The following is an 11,323-nucleotide window of genomic DNA, read 5'->3' on the forward strand; positions in this document are numbered from 1 at the left end:
AAAAAAAAAAAAAGAATAAAGGCCTATCAGAGGAATGAAAGGCAGGACAACAGTTATGAAAATAAAATGGCAAGTTTTATCCAGTACTATATGTAGTTCTTTAAAGAAATGTGACTTCATAGAAAATACAATCTAATCCATGATTATAAATCACGTTCTATAGATGTTTTGTACTAAAAATGCTGTATCATGTGATTTTCTTAACAAAACTTAGAATTTATAAAGTGAACCTATTCACCGCACATATAAGTGTACTATTTAAATATTTTACCATTAAAAATTAGGAAAATTAGCCGAAACCGGTTTGGCTCAGTGAATAGAGCATCGGCCTGTGAACTGAAAGGTCCCGGGTTCGATTCCGGTCAAGGGCATGTACCTTGGTTGCAGGCACATCCCCAGTGGGAGGAGTGCAGGAGGCAGCTGATTGATGATTCTCTCTCATCGATGTTTCTAACTCTCTATCCCTCTCCCTTCCTCTCTGTAAAAAATTAATAAAAAATATTTTTTTAAAATTAGGAAAATTGAGCAGCTACAGTAAACCAAACATGTTAATATAAGTAACATTTATGAATATACTTTCCCCCCAAGATTGAGAACATGGCATTGCTATAAAGTTTTATTCTTTATTGTCTGACTTACTAAGAGAAAACTGGATTCTTATATCTGCTTCTGTATTCAATCTAATAAGGAAACCCAGCTCCATACAAATATGTAGTTGAAAAAGGAAGGAATATTTTTAATAACCTTTCAGATAAATGTGGATATTACTCTTCTTTGACACTATGTCAAATTTTAACAAAGTGTAATTTTATAAATATGGAATCGGAAACCTTATCAATGAAATGTTTTATACCATTCATTAAAAATATATTTACTTAAGTAGATCTTCCTTTCACCCACAGAATAATTTTGTAATATCATACATTGGTCATTTGAAAAAAGTGGGCCCACCAAGTTTTATACATCTTTCCAAAAACGGAAACATTTCATTATACAATAGCAAAAAAAAAAAAAAAAAAATCTCATTGTTTAATATCACCATCATTATCATCAGAAAGGTGCTGAGAAGCTGCCAAGCTCAAAGAGGCAGATATGTTTTCCAAAATTCTAATTTTTGCTTGAAAGCCTGAATTTTATCTTGGCAATAAATTGACAGTTGTTTTCCCTGAAGTGACAGGCTCACTTCATTTGTTTTTGAGAAAATATGTACAAATACCCATTTAAATGACTATAGTTATCATTCTTTCAAGTAAAAATAGTGTTTCATGAAAAAGCAACTACAATAGTTTGCTAGTCCAGCTCACAAGTCAATCACACAAGTATTTTTCTTCGAGACAAGGATCATACTTTGGTATGTAGCCGTAGCACTTTATAACATTCTTCCTATTTTGTCACATGAAATATTAAAAAGGCATGTATTAAAGTGCCAAGATTAATCAAATTAACAAGTTTGACTGCTTAAAGGTCATTCTTAAATGAAACCTTTTTCCTCCCGTAAATGTGTGGAGGTGAAGAATATAATGATTATGCCGAAACTGGTTTGGCTCAGTGGTAGAGCGTCGGTCTGCAGACTGAAAGGTCCCAGGTTCGATTCCGGTTAAGGGCATGTATAGCGGTTGCGGGCACATCCCCGGTAGGGGGTGTGCAAGAGGCAGCTGGTCGATGTTTCTCTCTCATCAACATTTCTAGCTCTCTATCTCCCTTCCTCTCTGTAAGAAATCAATAAAATATATTTTTTAAAAAAAAGAATATAATGATTACAAGTACAATTTTACCACTGTCCTGATATACACTGCAGTCCAGCAGTTTTACCACCACTGTATTTGCACCATCAATGCAAATGTCAACATAGTTAAGCAGCAAAGAAGAACTTAATATTACTGTATTATTAAGTAGTTTCAACCTAGCAGACCTTCTAAAACATTTGAAGTCACCCTTAAGAATCTGGACAGCACACTGAAAACTGCTGTACATATAAAATAGTAAAAGAAGATATATCTCCAAGAAAAAGGACTGGATAGTAGGAAGACAGGGATAGCAAGACTACTTATTTATCCTTGTACACCCTTTATACCTTCTGAAGTTGGTAATATTTGCATGTATTACTTATGTATTTAAAAAAAGTAAATAATTTTTAAAAAACAAAAACATCAAAACTGGCTAGATATATACTACTCAGAAATATGGAAGTAAATACCAGAAAAAAAATTTTAAGAGCTGAATGTTTCTGCTTAGAAAGTAGAACTAGGGGGCAATGAAGTAGGACTGCTGTTTTTCAGTATAAGCCTTTTCGAATCAACTTTTTAAACCATGTGCAGATTAACTGGTTCAACAATAAAAATCATTCAAAATATTATCTGGAAAAACATGTTAGATTTAAAAGATAAATAAACCAGGGGCATACTCATGCATAGAGGAGAGAAGATATGTAAACTTTGACAAGATCCTATATAATAAAAGACTAATATGCAAATTGTCTCCTCAACCGGGATTTTGACCAGGGGGCATGGCCGGCTGGCCAACCACCTGCAGCCCCTCACCCTGGCCAGCCCTGCCTCCGATTAGCCCCCACCACCCTGATGGGGGTGGGGGGACGCCAGCCAACCAACCACCTGTGGCCTCTCCCCCAGGCTGGCTTGGCACAACTGGCCCCGAACAGGGCAGACCGACCAGACCCCACCTGTGCACAAATTCATCCACAAGCAGTTGGTCAGCCAGCCCCACCCCCTGGTCAAAATCCCAGTGGAGGGAAAAATTTGCATATTAGCCTTCTATTATATAGGATTATAATAAGCATTTTCATTTAAAAAACAAAAAACAAAAAACAATTGCCTTCAGACCAGAAGGTCTTATAACTTATAAAGTTTAAAGTATATAAATCTTTTTTTAATATATTTTACTTATTTTTTTACAGAGAGGAAGACAGAGGGATAGAGAGTTAGAAACATCGATGAGAGAGAGACAACGATCAGCTGCCTCTTGCACACTCCCTACTGGGGATGTGCCTGCAACCAAGGTTCATGGCTTTGACCGAAGTCCGCAGGCCGATCTCTATCCACTGAGCCAAACCGGTTTGGGCAGTATATAAATCTTAAGTCTTTATTTTTTATTTTTTATTTTTATTTTTTTTTATTTTTTAAAAAATATATATTTTATTGATTTTGTACAGAGAGGAAGGGAGAGAGAGAGAGAGCTAGAAACATCGATGAGAGTCATCAATCAGCTGCCTCTTGCACACCCCCCACTGGGGATATGCCCGCAGCCAAGGTACATGCCCTTGACCGGAATCGAACCCGGGACCCTTCAGTCCCCAAGCCAACGCTCTATCCACTGAGCCAAACCGGTTCCGGCTTAAGTCTTTTTTTTTTAAAGTCAAGTGTTTAAACCCTCCCCTATACACACACCTCCACACATACACAAAGTAAAGATAATCTTTTATTTTATTCCTTCTATTTCATTTTATCACAATTAAGATCAAATCAATCACTTACTTCAGTGTTTCCCAAAGTGCGGTACGCATACCCCCAGGGATACAGGAAGTTTGGTGGGGGTACGCGTTGCACTGGAGTTTGGTGGGGATATGCACTGCACCGTGCTTAGCTGCACCTAATTCTATGTTCTCATGAGTACGAAGGGTACTCAGCGTTACGAAAATTATAGAAGGGATACATATATGTCAAAAGTTTGGGAAACACTGAACTTGAAAAGAATAGTTGCTTTCTAAAAGAGACTTGACTTGAGATGGTGAACACACAATACAATATACAGATGTATTATAGAATTGTATACATGAAACCTATATAATTTTATTAACCAACGACACCCAACAAATTCAATTAAAAAAATTTTTTTTAAAAGTTGGGATGCCGAAACCAGTTTGGCTCAGTGGATAGAGCGTTGGCCTGGGAAAGGTCCCAGGTTCGATTCTGGTCAAGGGCATGTACATTGGTTGCAAGCACATCCCAGTAGGGGGTGTGCAGGAGGCAGCTGGTCGATGATTCTCTCTCATTGATGTTTCTAGCTAGCTATCCCTCTTCCTTCCTCTCTAAAAAATCAATAAAACATTTTTTTTTAATCCTATTATTGGGACAAATTGACTAAACTGGAATAGGGTATATAGATTAGATAAAGGTTTTATATTATCAGCCGAAACCGGTTTGGCTCAATGGATAGAGCGTCGGCTTGGGGACTGAAAGGTCCCGGGTTCAATTCCAGTTAAGGGCATGTACCTTGGTTGCGGGCATATCCCCAGTAGGGGGTGTGCAAGAGGCAGCTGATCGATGACTCTCTCTCATCGATGTTTCTGACTCTCTATCTCCCTCCCTTCCTCTCTGTACAAAATCAATAAAATATATTTAAAAAAAGAAAAAGGTTTTATATTATCAATGTTAAATTTCCTGAGTTTAGTAACTACTGTAATAATGCAAGAGGATGCAACATACAGTGATTATTCCTATATAATAAAAGGCTAATATGCAAATCGACCAGACTGTGGAACAACTGGTGGCTAGGACATGCACTGACCACCAGGGGGCTGACAATCAACACAGGAGCTGCCCCCTGGTGGTCAGTGCGTCAGAAGCCAGGCTCACAACTCCCGCTTCTGTGGCAGCACCTTAGGCCCGCTAGCTGTCAGTCAAACATCTCCCAAGAGCTACAATACTGCAAGAGGGCACAGGCTGGGCCCTAGCTGGTTTGGCTCAGTGGATAGAATGTCGGCCTGCAGACTCCTTCAATCTCAGGTTCGATTTCAGCACATGCCTGGGTTGGGTTGCAGGCTCAATCCCCAGTAAGGGGCATGCAGGAGGCAGCCCATCAATGATTCTCTCTCATCATTGATGTTTCTATCTGTTCCTCTCCCTTCCTCTCTAAAATCAATAAAATAAAATATTTTCTTAAAAAGGGCACAGGCTCGGCTGAGGGAATCCCCCCCCAACGAGTGCACCAATTTTGTGCACTGGGCCACTAGTCCTATCTAATAAAGAGGGAATATGCTAATTGACTTCCCCACCCTCAAAGATGGCAGAGCCCACAAGATGGCAGCGTCCAGTCCCCTCAGCCCTGCTGGGCAGCAGAAAAAAGGCAAGGCCTACCTCCGTAGCCCCCCAATTTCCTAAGCTCCCCAGCCACCCAGGGCCAGCCCGAGGTGCAGACAACACTCAGATGGCAGCTGCCCAGCCCCCAAGGACCACCCAAGGCTTGCACAGCTGGCAGTGGCAGCAGTAGAGGTGTGATGGGGCATCACCTTCCCTTGATTGCTGGGTCACCTCCTGCCCCTGAGGGCTCCTGGACTGGGGGAGAAGAGGGCAGGCCAGGCTGAGGGACTCACCCCATTCCAGGGCATGAATTTTCATACACCAGGCCTCTAGTTTAGAGATAAATGGTCAGAAAAGAGAATTAGAAAGCAAATGTGACAAGTGTTAAAAATTGGTAAATCTGAGTACAGGGTATTTAAGAGTTTTCAGTACTATTTTATATTTTTCTGTACTTATGAAATTATTTCAAAATAAAAAATTTTAATAAAGGCAAATTAGGATATGAAGAGATAGTGAAATGAAGTAATTTATTCTGATGTCCTATATAGTATCAATACATACAAATAAGGGAAATGACTACAACAGTGACTCAGACTGGCATATAGCTAGTTCCATATAGAATTTCTTAAATTTTTAATTTTCTAAATAAAGAGAAAGACTTTTCAAGGAACCACATAAACACTAAGATGCTGATCCTGTATACCTCCACAAAAATCTATGATTTCACGCTAACACAGTACACACTGAGGGGCTTTTCTTTCCTCCAGCAAACCAGAAACTCCTCAGAGGCAGAGGCCTAAAGGTCCTGGCTCTTTGTTTTAACTCAAGCACTGACACAGTGTCTGAAATATAGCAGTCATATTTGTTGAATAAATGCTGGTATAAATTATTTTAAATACATTGCTAAACGTAGACATTTTCAAAAATCACAAAAGCAGAGGATATTATTAATATCCACATACCTATTATATATACTCCAACCCAACAAATGTCAAAATTACACCATACTTGCTTCATTTAGCTCTTCTCTTCCCCTTGTCTGCTTGGAAGTATTTTTTTTTTTAAATTTTTTATTGACTTCAGAGAGGAAGGGAGAGGAAGAGAGATAGAAACAACAATGATGAGAATCACTGATGGGCTGCCTCCTGCATGCCCCCTACTGGGGATCAAGCCAACAATTCAGGTATGTGCCTTGACCAGAAATGGACCATGACCTCCTGGTTCACAGATGTAAGATCAACTACTGAGCAATGCCAGTTAAGCTTGGAAATATTTTTAAACAAATACCAGACATCTTATTTGTCCTCCTCATTCTTCAGTTTCCATCTCTGAAAAATATGGGTATATTCTTACATAAACATAATTCCATTATCATCCCTAACAAAATTAGCAATTCCTTAATATCATCTAATACTCATTCCCATTCAAGTTTCTTTCGAAGTGTTTTAAAAATATTTTTATTGATTTGAGTCAGGATTTAAACAATGTCAACATATTACATTTAATTGTTACACATAAAATATCTCCAACCTTCTTTTTTAAATTGTTTTTCAGCAATTATGAAAAAGCCTAACAGACAAACCAGTTTTCACTTATAGATTCTCCAGAATCAAACCCAATATAATGCTTTTGCTGTTCTTTCTCTACAGTACTCTTCCTCCAGATTGTCACTATGGCTGATTCTTTCCAGTCATTGATCAGAAATCAAATAAAAAGAGGTCCTCTTCGCTGAAACCAGTTTGGATCAGTGGATAGAGTGTCGGTCTGTGGACTGAAGGATCCCAGGTTTAATTCCGGTCAAGGGCATGTACATTGGTTGCTGGCACATCCCCAGTAGGGGGTGTGCTGGAGGCAGCTAGTTGATGTTTCTCTCTTATCAATGTTTCTAGCTCTCTATCCCTCTCCCTCACTCTCTGTAAAAAATCAATTATATATATAAAAAAAGAGAGAGGCCCTCTTTAACCACTCGACCCATAGTAGGGCTCCACTTCCATTCATTCTCCATTACATGGTCCTATTTTATTCATGGCACTCACAACTACCTAAAACTATTCTGTTTTGGGGGTTTTTTTTGGTTTTTTTAATATATTTTATTGATTTTAGACAGAGAGGAATTGAGAGGGACAGAGTTAGAAACGTCGATGAGAGAGAAACATCGACCAGCTGCCTCTTGCACATTCCCCACTTGGGATGTGCCCGCAACCAAGGTACATGCCCTTGACCAGAATCGAACCCAGGACTTTTCAGTCCGCAGGCCGACGCTCTATCCACTGAGCCAAACCGGTCCCGGCTAAAACTATTCTGTTTATTAGATGTTTTCCCCACAGATTGTCAACCCCATGAGAGCAAAGTGCCTTCTTCACTGAAGACCAAGAACAATGCCAAAAATATGAGGCATTCAATAAATACTTACCAAATGACCAAGTAATAAGGCAAGTACCTCTATTTAAAACGTAAGCTCAGCCAAAACCAGTTTGGCTCAGTGGATAGAGCGTCAGCCTGCGGACTGAAAGGTCCCAGGTTCGATTCAGGTCAAGGGCATGTACCTTGGTTGCAGGCACATCCCCAGTGGGGGGTGTGCAAGAGGCAGCTGGTCGATGATTCTCTCTCATGGATGTTTTTAATTCTCTATCCCTCTCTTCCTCTCTGTAAAAAATCAATAAAATATATATTTTAAAATGTAAGCTCAGTAGTATTTGTTTTTAAACATTTGTCGCTCACTCCTTGTGTAATGGTTTAAATCGAGTATCTGTAGAAACCTGGGCCAGCTGTTACCAAGAATCTGTGGCATACAGGAAAGAAAGAACAGAGGGGTATGCCATTTTAATACTGGACTTTTAGTGAATTGTGATCATAGTTTCCTGAAAGAAAAATTATTCAGGATGATTTCAAAAGCATTACCAGGATTTAAAACAAAGTTCCATTTTTAGTATCACATGAGAGCTCTTAAATCATGAGAAATAGCTACAATGTGACAGAAGCATTACCTAGAAAAATAAACATGGCTTCCTCACCAGATTTTTTCTAAGATACAGTACCAGTTTGTATCATGAATGTATTCATAGTCTCAGTATAGCGTTCTTTCTGGAGACTGGATCACAGTGAATACCAAAAACCATTAAATTTGGGACCTAGACAAAACTTATCTATCCCACACTAGTTCTTTAACAGTTGAGAAATCTGAAGTCTAGAGTGGTTATCAATAAAGTCACAGATCTAATGAATAGCAAGCAAAGCTAGATCTTAAATCCGGATCTCCTGTCGCTAGCCCAGCATTCTTTCATAAGATAATGTTCCCGCATAAAATGTTAATGTTGTGTTATAACATACTTTAATTACTATCATTTTTTAGTACTGTCATTTCCGCCCCCTATTTGAAGTCCTGGCTCATAGGGGGGAAAATGTCATCAGCACATATAATTATTTTCTAAATAAAGCATGTTACAGAAACACTTCTTTGGCAAAATAATAAAAGAAACATCTAAAAAAAAAATCCAACTAGATTTGGCCAGTTTGGCTCAGTGAATAAAACGCAGCCTACACACTGAAGGGTCTCAGGTTCGATTCCAGTCAAGGGGATGTACCTAGGTTACTGGTACATCTCCAGTAAGGGGTGTGCAGGAGGCAGCTGATGGATGTTTCTCTCTCATCAATGTTTCTAACTCTCTAACCCTCTCCCTTCCTCTCTGTAAAAAAAATCAATAAAATATATTTTTTAAATAAAATAAACTTAAAAATCCAACTTGTTTAATTCAATTATTTTTACTCCACATTTTAAAGTACAAAATAACTATTTAGGAATATTTATTGATGTGTAATCCTTGCTTTACACATGTAAAGTTGCTGATCTCTTATTTTAAACACCTGTATAGATATTTTTCAATTACCCATGGAAATAAAGTACTGCAGTGAAATCTGTTAAGATATAAGCTCCACCATAATGTATTTTTCACCAAAATGGAATTTTGATTTTATCTTTCTTTAAAAACCAGGTCTAGTGAAAGATCTAACATGAAAGTGACCAAAAGACACCGAACAAAAGGAAAAAAGTGATAGGAAAATACACACACACAAGATATAGCAGCTCTGAAGAATAGGGAGAGATTTTAGTAGTTTTTCATATAATACTTATCAGACAAATTCACAAATACCCTCACTAGTTCTTTAAAAACTATTAAATCTTAGATAACAAACAAAACAAGCAGAAGAGAGATGTCATTTGTCCAAGGTTAAATGACAAGAAACAAACTAAAGTAAAATAATTCAAGGCTTTAAAAAAAAAAAGATTTAAAATTATTTTCAGAGTAAAAGGGCTCCTTTCTCACCTGTTTTGTCCAACAAAAACCAACTACTGTTTAGTATGGAAAAACAACATGGTTTATAATTATATGAAATTTTTTCTAAAAAATACAGTAACAAACTATCAAAATGTAGATTACCCTAATAAAACTAAGTTAAAACCATTACTATAGGACTCCTATGTAATAATGACATTACCTTCTATTATTTGAAAAAGCAATGACAAACAAAAATGGGAAAGAAAATGAAACTATTTTCCCCAGTCTGTTCTTTTTTTGGTTTCAGAGTTCCCTAACACAAGAAAATTAGACATATAGTACCAATGGAATTAAGTTTGGATTGACAAATTCATAAAGGACAGGAACTATGAAGTCTATGTCAGCTGGCATCTTTAACCCTTCAGGGTCCTCAATTCATACTGCATATATAAATCAAGAAACAGGAGAGCATAAAATACAACTAAGTCATTCCACACTAGGAACAGAAAAACACAGTCAATGAATACCCTACACTTCCTGGTATGTTTTTAAACGTTAAAACTTAAGACGCGTTAAAAAGTATCCGTAAAGGTTTACTGTAACCTACTTAACGACTATGGTGAAAAACCTTCCATTTCTGCAGCAGAGAGCAGCTACTTCCACTATGGCAAATGCCACTGACAAATTATCTAAGGACAACAAAAATATCAAGCTTCTCCTTTCTTTTTTTCTTTTTTTTCTTTTCATGAACAAGCCAACTCTCTACAAAATCGGACGCGTCTGTATTTCTGCGGCCCCGCGGACGGCGTTTCCTTGATCCAGAAGAAGGCAACTCCCCAACCGCCAGGGCCGACTCGGCGCCCTCCGACAGCCCGGGTGCGGGTTACCTTCCTCATCCCTCCATTGTCACATCGCGCTCCCACGCCTGGGTCCACAGCCCCCATCCTAAGACTCCAGGGAGAGTCAGAGAAGAAACCCCCTCACCCACACTTCCTCGCTGTGCGGAGTGTGGGTGTGTCTGCAGACAGAACGCCCCGCTCCAACACAAATCTACAAGGAGACCCGGACCCCCAAGTCACGACGCCGCCAGCCAGCCAGCCAGCCAGCCGCGAGCCGGCGGCCGCCGACCCCGGCCTTCCGCGGCCGCAGCCCTTCCTCTTTCTCCCCTCCGGGCCGGCCCCTCCCCCGCTGCGCACGCGCGGCCTCCGCGGATCCCCTCCCCCCGGGCCCCTCACCTTAGTCATTAGCCACCCTCTTCCCAGGGTCCCTGGGACCGCCGGCCCGGGAAGGAAGACGGGGGATACCCGGGCGGAGGCGGCTAGGTCGAGAGTCCAGCAGTCTGCGATTCAGATCTCGGCCTTAAATAGGCCCCCTATGGTCAGGAGCAGCGTCTGTCACCGCCACCAAAACTGGACGAGCGGCAACGCCTGGTTCGGCCCAGCTCACCCAGTCCGGGTTCAGAGTGCCTAATGGGGACTCACGGGAACTCCTTCGCACAAGCTGTGGGCGTTTCTAGGCTGCACCGACCTCACACCTCGCCGCCGCCGCCACCACTGCTGCTGTTCTGCTGCTACTGCCGCTGCCGCTGCCGCCGCCGCCGCCGCCGCCGCCGCCTTACCAATCCCTCCTCTGCCCGACGAGCGCGACACTCCGCGGCTTTACGACAGTTCGGAAAGTGAGGTCGCTGTAGCCTTCACGCCTCTCTTAGCTTCGGTTTGTTTCTGCGCATGCTCAGAGTCTGGCTTCTCCTGGTCCCGCCCCTGCCTCCCCGGCCCTCCCCTTTGTACTCGCTTTACCAGTCTGTCCCTGAAGCCGAGCGGTGTCGGGAAGCTCCTTACACTAGTAGTTCATTTTCCTTGGTGCTTGTGCAATGCCTAAGCAACATACTGACTCCATCGTAGCTAGTTTTTCGTAACTAAAAATGACAACTGACCACGGAATTATTGACCATATTTACGGCACAATTAAAAAAAAAAATAGGGTTTAACAACAAAAAAAAAAAAATGGGGT

The 11,323-nt window shown here is 40.4% G+C and overlaps 1 protein-coding gene across 9 annotated transcripts in view; it reads right to left on the minus strand.

Annotated features, from left to right (window-relative positions):
• The window catches only part of RNF111 (ring finger protein 111), a 94,422-nt gene extending 83,471 nt beyond the window's left edge, over window positions 1-10,951 (minus strand). For 5 of the 9 annotated variants that reach the window (XM_036440441.2, XM_036440423.2, XM_036440414.2 and 2 more), the window contains exon 1: window positions 10,549-10,946. The gene's annotated coding sequence lies outside the window, so the exon portion shown is untranslated. Of the gene's footprint in view, window positions 1-10,548 lie in introns of all 9 variants that reach the window. The other 4 variants (XM_036440431.2, XM_036440395.2, XM_036440449.2 and 1 more) reach the window with 3 other exon arrangements.
• Between the last annotated feature and the right edge of the window lie 372 nt (window positions 10,952-11,323).

Source organism: Pipistrellus kuhlii, unplaced genomic scaffold (genome assembly GCF_014108245.1).
Source record: "Pipistrellus kuhlii isolate mPipKuh1 unplaced genomic scaffold, mPipKuh1.p scaffold_m20_p_1, whole genome shotgun sequence".
Taxonomy (NCBI): Eukaryota; Metazoa; Chordata; class Mammalia; order Chiroptera; family Vespertilionidae; genus Pipistrellus; species Pipistrellus kuhlii.